Source organism: Schistocerca serialis, chromosome 10 (genome assembly GCF_023864345.2).
Source record: "Schistocerca serialis cubense isolate TAMUIC-IGC-003099 chromosome 10, iqSchSeri2.2, whole genome shotgun sequence".
In the NCBI taxonomy this organism is placed as follows: Eukaryota; Metazoa; Arthropoda; class Insecta; order Orthoptera; family Acrididae; genus Schistocerca; species Schistocerca serialis.
The window spans coordinates 248,854,682-248,868,962 of NC_064647.1; positions in this window are offsets into that span (position 1 = coordinate 248,854,682).

Consider the following 14,281-nt stretch of genomic DNA (forward strand, 5'->3'; position numbering starts at 1 on the left):
CATTCTTTCTGAACAACAGTGTCAGCAATACTCATATCGTATTTGCTGGATTTCCGCTTGACAAAATTCTCTTGTGTGTATCGTGGATGAAAATACCCACATCCGGCAAGAGGTTAGTTGTGATTAATAACAGACACACAATATTCACAATATTAAGGACAGGAAAACTGCGAAAAAGAAGAGCTACAACAGGTTTCTCCCCATAAATGCTTAAAGTTTAGGTTGTACTAATCCAAAACTGTTTTATGACCCCAATAAATTATTCAAAGCCTTTCCAGATCCCTATGCCACTATTTCTGATATAAATGTATATTGCTCAAAATATCTAACAATTCTTTTAAAAATGGGAGCACCTGAAACATGCAAAATATCGACAAGAACTGTTGAGACTTTCTAGCCCAACCCTGTTACAGACAAACAGTGTCACAGAATGCTAAATATAGTGACAAATAGTTTTTAGCAAAAATTATCTTATTTGTTTTGTATATTTCAGTTTGTGCAACAGTTTAAAAATAAAATGTATATGATTTTCAATTGCTATTGTAGGGAGTGAATGCCATTTATTAAATGCCTATTTCTTGCTGTTTTATTCTGGGACAGACAGGGACATTTACCATTTCCCAATAGAAGCATTTTATTACATGATCCTATTGGTAACTCAGTACAAAGAAAAGGAAATATTTTTTTAAGTTTTATAAATCATCTAACTCCGTAAATAACACTCTTTGTCTAGTCCACAACATTGTTACCAAATATTATGGCTTATGTATTATATAACATTGTTCAAAGTTTATTTTCGGATGAAAACAGTTTTATTCAATAAATGTTAGTACCCAACACTTTACCTGCATCTGGCATATAGCAAACCTGTAAATCTGAATGCCTAATGCAGATAAAACTTTTCTGTACATAAATATATTTGTTTATGAAGGTATCACTCTACATACTAAATGATTTCCTTTATCTTGCAGTTACCAGTTACTGGCATTAATATGTGTAATGTGCCTCTGCACAGACAGTGATATTTCTGTCAATTTAATAACAAAAATGTGATTGAAAATAAATGTATTAATGACAAGTTAAATTCCCTAAAGCACTTTGAGATTTCTTACACAAAGTTAGTTTACACCCACAACCATCATCCTTATAATATTCAATATTAGAGCTCATTCATTTTATTACTTTTTCTAACTTTAGTCCATGTGTGTAAACAGGACAATATATCATCATAAAAATTATTACCATACCTCTAGAGCATGAAAATAAAAAGTGCAACCGTAAGCTGGAGTTATCACTTTTTTATAAGTACTGAATAATGACAATGAGAATCAAAAAGTCTTTAAAACAATCTTCAGTGTACAGTGTTTTGCCAAAGAGATTTTTCTAAGTACAGTGTGTGTGGTGCAAAATATGATGTCAATACACCATATAGTGAAATTTTGGAAGCAGATCGAATATAATACAGTGGAAGGGTATGCCATTACTTTAGTAACAGTGCCAAAGCAATAAGTGTTGATCACCTGAAGTATATTTTATCATGACTTTACACTTACAGAACGTATAGAATATTTGTAGCTATGAGAGTGCATTCATTGGACAAACAGTTTTTTTTCTGTTTATGAGAATAAATGAGTAGTTTTGAGGACAAATACGATGCAATATTTCGCACTCAAAAATAATTTAGTTTGTTAAGCTACAATACATGACAGGAGAATGTAGTGAGATCACTTTATCTTTATAAATATAAGTTTCGTAATTTATGTTTAATTTTGAGTTTAGTAATATGTAAATATCTTTGTTTCTTACACAACAGTATTCAGAGGGCAGCAGAGGTTTAATTTCTTGATTATTCTATGTAATGTTTGTGCACAAAGAGTTAATTTTAGAAAATCTTCGTAAATAGTATGCATAATTTATGTATCAAATTTAGTTATTGTTATACAAAAGACACTTTCTTTGCTCCAAAATTTGTGGCAATTGTTGTCTCTTTATAAATGCATATAGTTTTCTATAGTAAAATAATTAAATACTGTACAGAAGCCATTGATGAGTTACGTTTTCTTAAGATACATACCACTCCTACCCATCATAGTTTACATTCAGTTTTATACAATACAAAATTTACTTATAGACATGGAGAACAAATGATTGTTTCCGAATGATATTTGATGACAACAGTGGAAGTGGGCTTGTGTAATTTTAAGAAGTATTGTTTTTCCTTCTAATATAAAACGACTACTGCACTGATGGTTTATACTTCGTATTAATAGTGTATTTGTTGCTGAAATTTTATATCGACGTTTAGGCACTGAACAAAGTCAAGAAAAATGAATTTATATCTAATTATCTTAAACTGCACGTGATACAGATCTTATGGTCAGTTTCGATTGCGAGAGTCCCGTTTTGTGAGTCTTTGAAATTATTTGCGTTAAGGTTAGACAATCGTTTCACTTATTTCTTTACTCAGTTTCCCAATTCAGCTTACTTCCTGTTTGAATGAAAATGCTATGAACAATCCAATGAGTATTCCGTTATAGTCCTGGCAAACCTATGCCTCGAACACACTGAAGTAAACGCACCAGAATGAACGAAGTTCAAGCCGAGGTGTGACATCCATACGTGCACGAGTCGTTTGTAGTATGCCCACATGGTACGAAAAATATTGAAAAGTTCCTGGAACATTTAAATTCCACCTATCACATTACGAAAATCCCAACGTCAAATCTGAAGGATGACACTTCCTCGACGCTTTAGTTAGGAGAAGGCCAAACGGATCCCTTGGGTCACAGCGTTTATAGAAAACCAACGCACAATGACTCTTTTTACTCCTCGAGCCATCACCATCTGCTACAAAGAAATTCCTTGCTGAAAAGTCTGGTTGTCAGATCTCGAAAGCTGTCAGACAACAGGAGCCTCGCCGAAGAAGCAGAAATTTCACGAACAGTGTTTCGAATGAATGGGAACTGAGATCCAGAAATAGAGCGGGCGTTGCAGTCAGAATCAACGACGCTTGTCAACGAAGTTGAGATTGAGAGGGAGAGAAATAAAAAGAAATGCCAAGAATCGCTTATCAGCGTTGTTGTCACTGTTGTTGTGGGGCTAGTGGAGGACTGGTTTGATGCAGCCCTCCAAGCTAATCTATTCTGTGCACGTTTCTTCTGTCCGCACAACTGCTCTAACTTAACATGTATCTGAACATCCTTATTGCGGTCAAGACGTGTCTCTGTCTCCATCTAAAGTTTTTACCCACCACGCTTCCCTTCATTACACAAATGCAATAATACGATGATGTCCTAGGGTGGATACTATCATCCGACCGCTAATTGATAGTCAAGTTGTACCACATATTTCTTTTCTTCCCGATTCGATTAAAAAGCGACTCGTTATTCACTGTATCCATCTAATCTTCAGTAATCGCCTGTAACACCACATTTCAAAAGCCTCTCTTCTCTTTTTGTCCGAACTCTTTATCATCCACATTTTTCTTTCAAAAAGGTTTCCACTCCTGACAAATATCTTTCAGAAAAAACTTCCTAATACATTTATATTAGATGTTAACAAATTTTTCTTTTTCAGAAATGCTTTCGTTCCCATTACCAGTCAGCATTTCATATCCTCTCTACCTGCGCCATCATCAGTTATTTTGCTGCCCAACTAGCAAAACCCATCTACTACTCTTATCGTCTCATTTTTTAATTCAGTTCCCTCAGCATCACCTGTTTTAAATCGGTTACACTCTATTACCCATGGATCACCTTCGTTGATATTCATCTTATAACCACTTTTGAAGACACTCTCCATTCCGTTCAACTGCTTTTCTAAATGCTTCGCCGTCCCTGACAGAATACAGTGTCGTCGGCAATCTCAGAGTTTATATTTTTTCCCTCTGAATTTTAATTTCTTTTCGAAATCTCCCCTTGATTTCCTTCACAACGTGTTCAGTATACAGATTTAATAACATCTGGTACTGATTTCTTTCAAAACGTGTTCAATGTACAGATTTAACAACATCGGGTATAGGGTACAACCCTCAGTGCCTTCTCGACCACGGCTTCCCTTTCATGCTCTCAGACCTGTTTCTGGTTTCTGTACAAGTTGCAGGTAACTTTTCGATCCCTGTATTTTAACCCTGATAACTCCATAATCCTAAAGAGGGTTTTCCAGTCAACACTGTCAAAAGCCTTCTCTAAAGCTACAAATGTTATAAACGGAGGTTCAAAATGGTTCAAATGGCTCTGAGCACAGTCCCCTAGAACTTAGAACTACTGAAACCTAACTAACCTAAGGACATCACACACATCCATGCTCGAGGCAGGATTCGAACCTGCGACCGTAGCGGTCGAACGGTTTCAGACTGTAGCGCCTAGAACCGCTCGGCCACTCCGGCCGGCAAACGGAGGTTTATTTCTTTCTTCTAGTAACGTCTGAGCTGCACATTATTGTTGCTCAGTCGCGAACTGAAATACATCATAGGAGGAGAAGGTGAAAGCTTACATGCAAACCTTACGTCATACTGAAGTCAAATGACTTGGCAGGCAACGTGTACTGATGAGTATACAGTAACGAACAAAACTTGTCAAAACTCATTTCTTTCTCTCTGTCGCATCTACTTCTCCAACGTCTTTCTGCTTTTAACGTAGATTGCCTTACGTAAGTTATCAAATGTCGGAGTCTTACCTGTGTATTGTCGGGCCCCGGCAGCTGAGTGGTCAGCGTGACGGAATGTCAATCCTAAGGTCCCGGGTTCGATTCCCGGCTGGGTCGGAGATTTTCTCCGCTCAGGGACTGGGTGTTGTGTTGTCCTAATCATCATCATTTCATCCCCATCGACGCGCAGGTCGCCGAAGTGGCGTCAGATCGAAAGATCTGCACCAGGCGAACGGTCTACACGCCGGGAGGCCCTCGCCACACGACATTTCATTTCATTTTACCTGTGTATTCTAAAACTCATCGTTCAGTAAAAAATATACTGATGAGTTGAGTGCACTTTTTTGTACGTCCTTTCAGCTGAACTTTCACCAGTGGAAGTCAAACCGCCGTCTACAACAGTCGAGAAACTCTATACGGCAAACACATGCAACCTTTTCACAACTGCAGCGATGTTAGCGCTTTGAGCAGTTAGCCTATAGTAACAGAAGAATGGCTTGATACACACTGAAAACTTACTGTTTTTTAATAGTATTCCTATCTTATTTCCTACTCACTAACCGGGGTAGTGATTTTTCCAAGATGATGATGCAAATGTAATTAAACTAATATCTCGCCAATCTGCTATCGTCAACGTATTATAATACAATCTGAGTGCTGTGCATACGCCACTGACAGTAGCCGAGCGCATTATTATCACCGACGACGAGGACGAGAAATGAATTGTAACCTGACGTGTTTTGAGTCGGAAATCATTACAAGGTTATACGTGAGCCCGGTACGTTCTTTCTGACGCCTTGCGCCTATTGTAGTTCAATTTGCGAGTTTCTTTGAGGATTTCAGACTCATTTTAATGCACCCAAATCCAGGCACCATTTTTACGAGACATTCTTGGCCTCTAGGAGCTACTTCTTTCTGTAAAATTACTGTTGCACTTGAATCGCCTCCATAGATGACGAACGCTTTTTTCTTCTTTAGTACTGATTCAGTGCATCTGCTGGGTAGTTTTCGTTGTTTAACCGACCATTTCTTACTCCTGGGATTGGAAGTGATAACTCCACGAAGAAAAAAATCAGTATGTGCTTATTGTATCACATACATTATTACACTATCCGTATATCATTTAATCTCCTCGTTTGTGTGCGTATAAAGTAATGTAATATACAAAGTTCGCTTGCTTTCAGGAATTTCTTATGACACGCTAATTTCAACAACGGTAATTTCCATGAATGATTGCCTATTTAAGTCGCGGGGTCCAAACGATACATATCGAGCGTGCGATCGTAAATCGATTATGCGACTGGTGGCGGGCGTTATGAGTGTGTTTACGTTGGTCACTAATGTAACGACAAAAGAAAATCGTTACAAAAATACTTGTTACTGCAAAGGAGACAACTTATTTAACTCGTCGTCGGTGTTGTCGTCATGTGCAAGTCCATTACGGTGGTCTGGATAGATAATTTGGATGAATCGAGCCATGTATTCTTCCTGAAACTCGTTCGTTTTCCGCGCTGTCCGCAATGAAAGTGTAACGGTATTTTAGCATAGAAACTGTTCTTACGAAGTTTTATACACTTCGCACCACCACAGTCCCTTCTTTCCTCGTCTGGTAGTACTCCATATTTGCGACAAAAAGTCGAACAATTTTCTACGCTGGATAAACATGGAATTAGAGTCTTCCATGTGTGAGAATCCGCCGAAGAAACGTCAAGTACATCAGACATCCAACTCACTAACGACATAAATCGTCTGGGTTTCCCTAGCAACTCACTAATAATTCGCGGAGGTATGTAATTTAGAGCAGCTAAGGGAACGATGCAAAACAGATAAAAATGACGACCACAAATAATTGATCAGAACGCCCGCCAGCGGAGCCGCATGATCGATTTACGATCGCACGCTCGATATGTATCGTTTGGACCCCTCGACTTCGATAGGCAATCATTCTCGGAAATTACCTCAACAATTACTTGGCAGTTCGCACACAGTGAGAGAAGCTGGTAGGTAACCACAAAAATATTAAAAAAAAATAAGAATCCAAGTATTAGTTACGTTCGTAAAGCGTTCAAACATTTATACAGTAGTGACATCATTCGAAAAGGTGGTTAAAATAATGCCCACGCCATTGACAGCAGATGTTGTGAAGACACTAGGAGAAAATGAAATATTAAACGTTATCTATCATGTCCGAAACGTGTAACTAATCATTCTAAAACGAGCAATGATTATTCATAAAATTATTGTCTTTACGTCTCAGCATCCTTTGGTAATCGAAATACAGACATTTGCCTATTATACTGTAATTACAATTGTCGCCACAGCTTATAGTGTCGTAATACACTCTGGAATACGGCTTCATTTGAGTGAGCTTCAGCAGTCCGTACGTACAGTGTAAGTATACATGATTGCCGCTTGGCAGCACTGCTCTAGCGAAGCTGCAGAAAAGATCACAAAACGTTGCCTTGGACGCTGGTCAAAGTACATCTGCATCTGCATTATTGATTTATTTGAAGCAGTTGAAAATGAGACGGCAGCAAAGAAGACGTTGCTCAACTGGGCATCTAATCGATAGTAAGGTATAAAACTTTTATCCATTACGGATGAGGATCGTGCTGCGGCTGTGACGAATAATGAAATTACTGCAACCAATCGCCGTTTGTTTTGTTCTACAATTTTATCATCCCATTACCAGTTTCGAACCGCCTAGCGATTCATCATCAGATAGTAAGTACATATTTATTGTTTATTTGCAGCTGTGTGGGGGTCGTGTAGCTGTGGCAAGATGTATAATAGAAACATGTAAGCACTGAGTGTGGCGAGAACTACTGACTTTATGGCACCGATTTTGTTACGTTACTTACAGTTACTGGTATCTGTTGGTTGGTTGTTGGTGCACACAGTATTCTGGAAAACATAATGAATGTTTCCCAGTGACGTCAATTTTACTGGACTTCACACCCTTAGCCACAGGTAACACGCCCCACATGCTTAACAAAACATAAATAAACCAAGGACTACAGCTAAAGTATTGTCAAAGAGTTTGTGCCAGGGCAGAGTCTCTTTGTTCTGTTCTTGTAATACACACTGGCGACAGCAAGTATATATCAGTTACTATATTGCAAAAATAACATGAAGTTACAAGGTAAAATAGACCTGTGCTATTTATGAAATCTATTAAACAATGAGTTTGGAAGATATTACATCTACAATTTTGGCACTGAAATTAAGTTTGGCATTTCATTTATCTTTTGTTTAACTAGTATTGGTCAACATTTTTGAAATAAACAATAAACATCACAGCATTACTTATTATGTATTTACTTTTTTAATAATGAAATGTTAAGCAGGGTATGTGGGAGGAGGAAATTTTGTGTGTGTGTGTGTGTGTGTGTGTGTGTGTGTGTGTGTGCGCGTGCATGCGTGCGCGCCCACACTAGAATGGGCAGAGAGAGAGAGAGAGAGAGAGAGAGAGAGAGAGAGAGAGAGAGAGAGAGAGAGAGAGATAGTAGCTATGCCAGTGTAGAAGAGACAGGAGAGAGTGAGAGGGGGAGGAGGGAAGTTTTTCAAGTTTAATTATCCTTTAAAGTTTTGCAAAAATGTACGGCTGATGAAAAAATAAAGATGAAAACGCTACATAACAAAAAGAAAATGAATGTAAAAAAGGTACATCGCAGGCGATGGAGATACGATATATTACATCCTGTTCTGAACATGTGAGTGCTCACCCTCCCTAGAGGCACACTACCTGGCCAAAAGTAACCGGACACACATTAGTGGACATTTATGTGGGGTGTGACATCCTTTGTCTTCGCTTGAACTGTACTGGGGAGACTTCTAATGAGGTATCTGAATGTCTGTACGGGGAATGGCAGCTCATCTTCCCCTTGAGACGAAACCATCGATGGTAGTGAACTTGAACAGTGGGTCTAGCGCCAACTTCACCGTCTAACGCTTCCCAAAGGTGTTCCATTCTGATTGGGACTCTGGGTAGGCCAGTCCATTTCGGGAATGTTACTGTCCACAAAACACTGCCTGTCAGATGTTGCTTTATGACAGGGTGCATTGTCATACTTATACAAACAATCGTAGTCTCCGAACTGTTCCTCTACTGCACGCAGTGCACATTGCTGTAACATGCGTTCACACCCTACCGCACATAGCGTTTCTTAAGGGCAACAATCGGGCGACACCCCAATATAAAAAAAGACCCCCCTACCGTCACAACAGCTCCTCCAAACTTCACTATTGCCACTACACACGATGACATGTAATGTTGTCCAGGCATTCGCCAAAACCAAACACTTCCGCGCAGTGTAGTATGATTCATCACTCCAAATCCCCAATTTCCAGCCGTCCACTGTCCAGTAGCGTCGCACTTTGCCCCACGTGGCTTAACCACTGACCACAGCAATGTGTGGATCCACCATTGTAGCCCATTCCTTTTAACTACCTGTGCACAGTAATTATGTTCCTGGACTGGTAGTAGCACTTTGGAGGTAACAGGAGATTCCTTCGGCTGATTTCTTGAGATTTTATCACGCTCTGAAATACTCGACGGCCCCTGTTCGTCACTACGAAAAGTGTCCACAGCTTCTGCTCTTGCGATTACTGTCGCTGCCTGTCGATCGCGGGGTCCAGCGTCGAAGCTTTTCTTCGGTCAGGGATTAGGTGTTCGTGTTACCCTAGTAATTTCGTCTCCTCCTCATCAAAAAGCCGCCCAATTCGGCGAAGTGGCATCAAACAGAAAGACTTTCGCAAACCCAGATGGGGTCTCCAGGGCAACAACGCCATATGATTGTAAGGTATCAGGCAAATGCAACACCTTCCATGATAACCCTGACATTATAGCAAATCCGGTAATATGTCACACAGCTCCGAATACATTCTGACATTAAATTAATCAAAGTAATACGATCAACGAGTGAGCAAACGGAATACCACAGACTAACACAAGAACGCCTAAATGCATGTCATGCCTTCCCACCGTGAAACAGACGCAGTTCCGAGGGGAGAAGCGAGAACAGAAGCCGAGAGCAGAGCGGTGTTAAGCTAGAAGGCCCTATTATAAGAGCGGGGCAATAGGACACCCGCATCGCCGGCCAACCGCCAAGAGGTCCATCCCCCAGCCCATGTTAAACGATAGAGCCCTCCAGAAGAACAGTATATATCTTACGACAACACTAAAAGGGCCACACCAGCTGCAAGTTTTAGCGTGAGCCTATAGGCGTCTCTGTTACGTAGGAAACATTAAAAACATTGCCCCACCACGAAAAGTATAACGTTTCTCATTGGATAGACAGAACTTTTGTAGGCAGAGCTTAAGGTTAAAATTGAGACGCTGATTGGTCAGTTGAAAACACATCCAGATACCTTTTCTTAAAGCAACTTCGGTAAACAGTAGTAAGGATAAGTTCAAGAAAGTTGCTACCGAGACAGCGAGGTGTGTGGAGCTGCGCCGCCAGCCGCCCCTGACGCTGCCTAACCACCGACAAGGTAATGAACGCACGCGATGCCGCATTTTTGAGCGCATAAGGCTTCACTCAGAACTGCAGAATTCTCATCTGTTATTTCCCCTTTTTATGTAATACTGGTGTCGATCGTATTCACATTTGCTACTTGAAGTTAAAATCTGAAACGTGATGAATTTTCTGTTATATAATTATTGAGAAGCCACATCAGCCACTGTAAGTTACGACAAGTTAAATAAGTAATTAAAGATAATTGGGGGTCACTGTAGACCATTTTTGATAGTTTTCTCTTTTATGAAACTTAATTTAAACCTAGATTATAGATGTGATATGGCAGAGGTCATCCTTCGATCCGTTATAGAACTTGGAAACCCATTCAGGGAATATTCGTTCACATTTTTGTAGAACGCAGTTGGTTTTTATCATCCTGTATTAAAATATTTCCTTTTATCAATAGTAGAATTTATAAACAATGTTTTGTGAGTAGAATAAAAATACCAATGGTAAGCTTAACTGCTTTTTCGACATTCTTTTACCAGCTAACTAAAAATAGGAAAGCCTTGAACCCCTTCCACTAAATTTAGTTAGTGTTAAGATTATTTTACAGGGAATGCAGTGGAGCTGACGCTGAAATCATTGATTATATCATCGCTAGTCTCACTGAACTCTTCTGAACTCTACATGTCATGTGTGGTCTGGCGTCTCCAGCAACAGTTCCCAGGTTCAAACTAGTCAATTCCCTAAAAAAAATATGCTCAGAGCGTCGTTGCGCGAAAGTGGTAGGGAGACACGACTTAGAACAAACAGCAACCACGCAGAATGTTAGATGATCATTCATTTATACAATACATTAGGTCTGCCCGGGCTTCGATTAACTGTGGGTGCCGTTTCACGTTTCCACTGTGCAGTCACATCACCAGTAGTAGTCGTGGGCAGTTTTAAAGGACTGGAACGCCCCTGACGCGCCTATCACTACAGTGACTGTACAGTGACCAGGCCGTCACTCAGCTGTCCCCCTGTCGCTGCTTCCCTGCTGACATCCCGACAGCCCTCGCCGCCTTCCGTACTGGCGGGTCCGCCTCTCGTAACGTCTAAAGGTCGGCTGCACACTACAGAGAGGTGTCTGGATACTTTTGATCATATACTGTACCTTATGGTGCCAGTGACTCCGCTCCTTTCATAGATATAATCAGGCTTTCTTGAAGGCACTGACAGATGTCTCTCCAGCACATGAACGAAAGCAGCTGCTCCATATCTGACATGGGACGCACAATCGTTTCGTAAGCAGTCCCTTTTGTAGAAGCCCTCTTTAACAGTTTTCAATTACGAAGCTTTACAATACAGAACTGAGTTTTCCGTTTTCTCCAAAGTAGAGCTATCCAATCTCAGTCTATCCCACAGTGATGAAGTGCGACTGGAAATGTCCTGTAATGTTGTTATCAAATTTGTGTGTGCAGATTGGACACAACTTCTTTCACTGGCGTTTGATTTCTAATGTACTGAGAAAATAAGACCCTTCAACGTGCTTGTGCTTGAAGGTAGTGGAACTCTTTCAAAAATTTTCACACTTACCCGCGAACTCCATTCTTGAGTATTACCAATACGGAGGACTTCAGCAGCTTGCCTTCTTTTGCCGATTTTACATCAAACTTATCGGGTTTACCGTCGATTGTGTACTGTTGTTCACCCTGCCATTTTTCACATGGTAACAAGAAATTACCGCCACAGTAGGTCTGAACATGGTACCAAGTGGACGGTAAACGTATCACTTGCTGCCTGAGCCACGGTCCCACACCAAACTGTACTGCGTTAACACACATATTTACCATTCATGGAGCTTATTGCTACTAGGCATTTTTCGTAATACGTACGTAAATAACAAGTACGTAGTTAGCAAGTTTTCAATTTCATAGAAAAGGGAGCAGCAGGCTTCTGAAATTGCAGTTCATGTACCAACTGAAGATATACTGAGCTTCTACTTTCATTCGTTTGCTAGAATGGCTACCGCAGTTTAGGATGACGACTCCGTGATAATAGGGACGTCTACAGGTTCCTTTGAGAAAGCGAGAGCAGAGACACTGATGAAATGTATACAGGAAGTACTCCATATTTTGAGAGCTGGTAGTACGCACCAAAACGAAGAAAAAAAAAGTCCAGTAAAATTAGGTATGCATACCGTAAGAGCTTTGACCACTTGTTCATCTTCACTACTGTGTGACACCTCTCTTCAACTCCAAGCTCTCTGCTATTGCGAAAGGCCTGCAGAATGCAGTTAACAAAAGAGGAAACATTCCTGTGATAGTCCACAGATGTGGCATGCAGTAAACGCCTGTTAGTGTTACTATGTGAACCATAATCACAGTGCTGGACAAGTGCACTACTTACATTAGTTCTAATGGCATCAGTCTGTGAAATGTTTTTGTCAGAATCTAACCGTGCTTGTATATTGTAGTTTTACGTTTAACTGAATGGAAACATCGGCGAAATACCTTCAACGAAGAAGACATAAGTAAATATTCCAGCTTTCGAATCAATAACAGCTCCCAACATGAGTAACTTACAAGTATGTATTCTCAGAGTAGTGAAGCAACTTAAATCATTTAATAAAAGCAAGTCTTCCGGTCCAGACTGTATACCAATTAGGTCCCTATCAGAGTATGCTGATGCAATAGCGCCATACTTAAGAATCATATACAACTGCTCGCTCGACGAAAGTTCCGTATCTGAAGACTGGAAAATTGCACAGGTCACGTCAACATCAAGAAAGGCAGTAGTAGTGATCGTCTAAATTACTGGCCCATATAATTAACCTCGATATGCACCGGGAGTTTGGAACATATATTGTGTTCGACGTAATGAATTGCTTCGAAGACAACGGTCTACTGATACACAGACAACACAGATTCAGAAAACATCGTTCCTGTCATACACAACCAGCTCTTCACACACACGAAGTGTTGAGTGCTATTGACAAGGGATCTCAAATTGATTCCGCATTTCCAGATCTCCAGAAGGATTTTGATACTCTACCTCACAAGCGGCTTGTTCAAATGGTTCAAATGGCTCTGAGCACTATGGAACTCAACATCTGAGGTCATCAGTCATCTGTCCAGACTGAAGCGCCTAGAACCGCTCGGCCACATCGGCCGGTCACAAGCGGCTTGTAATTAAATTGCGTGCTTATGGAATATCGTCTCAGTTACGTGACTGGAGTCGTTATTTCCCCTCACACACGCCACAGTTAGTTGTAATTGACGAAAAGTCATCGACCTAAACAAAAATAATTTCTGGTGTTTCCCAAGGTAGTGTTACAGGCCCTCAACTGTCACTTATATATAAAAACAATGTAGGAGACAATCTGAGCAGCCATCTTAGGTTGTCTGCGGATGATGCTGTCGGTTATCGTCTAGAAAAATCATCAGAAGATGAAAACAAATTGCAAATCAATTTAGAAAAGATATCTGAATGGTGCGAAAATTGGCAACTGACCCTAAATAATGAAAAGTGTGAGGTCATTCGCATAAGTGCTAAAAGGAATCCGTTTAAATTAGGTTACACGATAAAGCACTCAAATTTGAAGGCCGTAAATTCAGGTAAATAGCGAGGAATAACAGTTACGAACAACTTAAATTGGAAGGAACACACACAAAATTTTGTGGGGAAGGGTAACCAAAGACTGCGTTTTACTGGCAGAACTCTTAGAAGATGCAACAGATCTACTAAGGACACTACGCTTGTCCCTCCTCTCTTGGAGTATCGCTGCGCGGTGTGGGATCCTTACCGGATAGGGTTAACGGAGTACATCGAGAAAGCTCAAAGAAGAGCAGCACGTTTTTTACTATCGACAAATAGGGAAGAGAGTGTCACTAACATGATACAAGATTTGGGATGGGTATAATTAAAGCAAAGGCGTTTTTCGTTGCTGTGGAATCTTCTAACGAAATTTCAATCAGCAACTTTCTCATCAGAATGCGAAAATATTTTGTTAACGCAGACCTACACAGTGAGAAACGACCATCATAATAAAATAAGGGAAATCAAAGCTCGTACGGAAAGATATAGGTGTTCGTTTTCTCCGATCGCTGTTCGAGATTGTAGTAATAGAGATTTATTGTGAAGGTGATTCGATGAACCCTCTGCCAGGCGCTGAAGTGTGATTTCCATAG